Below are 1,721 nucleotides of genomic sequence, written 5' to 3' on the forward strand. Positions count from 1 at the left end.
GGTTTTGGCACTGTGAGCAGGTGCCAGGTTGTGCTGAAAAATGAAATCTTCATCTCCATAAAGCTTTTCAGCAGTTGGAAGCATGAAGTGCTGGGAGACTTCAACGTCCATATGGATGAAGACAACAACCCCTTCACCAGAGACTTTTCATCCTGCCTTGAAAGCTGTGGCTTCCAGCAATTCATCAACTTTCCCACCCACATAAAGGGTCACACCTTGGACTTACTCTGCTGCTCAGGACTCACTCCTCTTAACTGTACCTCTGCTGAACTTCCATTTACTGGTCATTTGTTGCTTTCTTTTAGTGTCAATCTTAAATTTTCTTTTACCAAACCTCAGCACACTCTCTTTTCATTATATTAAGAATATAAATCATGGTGTTCTTCTTTCCCTTATTGACAATGCTTTCTCCTCCTTCAGCTCCTCTAACCTGGACAATCTTGTCTCTTTTTACAATAACAGCCTCACAAACATCCTTAACTCTGTCGCCCCGTTGAAAACTCGGTCTGTCTCCTTCGCAAACTCTGCACCATGGTTCACTCCAGAACTCCGTTCATTGAAATCCAAAGGTCAGAGGCTGGAGCGCCTCTATAAGAAAACCAGTCTCACAATTCACAAGGAACTCTATAAAAACCACATCAAACTGTATAAGGACAGTATTTCTCAAGTCATATCCAGCTACTTCTCTAACATCATCAGTTCCAATACTGGCAACTCTCAGACGCTTTTCTCTCTCCTCAACTGTACCGTCTCATCTCATAACTCTTTGCCCTCTCACATGGTGTCCACTGATTTCTGTAACTCTCTTATGTCCTATTTTAACGAAAAAATTCTGTCCATTCACAAACATCTTGGACCAATCACCGCTCGCAGCTCACATGTTGAACCCCCCTCTCCCTCCCTCCACCTCTCTGTCTTCTCCCTCCCCCCTGCAGCTGACATTTCTGACATCATTAGCAAGTCAAAGCCCTCATCCTGCCAGCTTGATCCATTTCCCACTGTTCTTTTTAAATCCTGCCTCCCGTCTCTGCTCCCTGTCATCACCACTATTATCCACTCCTCCCTGACCTGTGGTGTTGTTCCCACAGCTTTTAAATCAGCAGCCATTACCCCCATCATCAAGAAACCTTGTCTCGGCCCAAGTAACTTGAATAATATTCGCCCAATCGCTATCATTTCCAAGATTCTTGAAAAAGTTGTAGCTAGTCAACTCTACATGCACCTTTCCAACAATAACCTTTATGAGGAGTTTCAATCTGTTTTTTGCCCCCACCACAGCACCGAAAGCGCCCTCATAAAAATCACCAATGATCTTCTCCTTGCTGCCGACTCTGGTCTCCTGTCAGCCTCATCCTCCTTGACCTAAGTGCTGCTTTTGATACAATCTCTCATTCTATCCTCCACAACAGACTCACTTCCATTGGCATCTCAGGTACTGCGTTTAACTGGTTCAAATCTTATCTTTCTGACCGCATTCAGTTCATCCAGATCAAATCCTTCCGTTCTCAGTCATCCCTTGTCTCCACCGGCATGCCCCAAGGCTTTGTGCTTGGACCCCTTCTCTTCTTCACTTACCTCCTTCCTCTTGGCTACATTTTCTGCAAGTTTGGTGTACGTTTCCATTGCTATGCCGACGACACTCAGCTCTATCTGTCAACCAAGCCAAACTCTACTCACCCTCCCTCCATCCTCTCTGACTGTCTCCTTGAATTCAATCACTG

The sequence above is a fragment of the Austrofundulus limnaeus genome, unplaced genomic scaffold, assembly GCF_001266775.1.
Source record: "Austrofundulus limnaeus strain Quisiro unplaced genomic scaffold, Austrofundulus_limnaeus-1.0 Scaffold1644, whole genome shotgun sequence".
NCBI classification, from domain to species: Eukaryota; Metazoa; Chordata; class Actinopteri; order Cyprinodontiformes; family Rivulidae; genus Austrofundulus; species Austrofundulus limnaeus.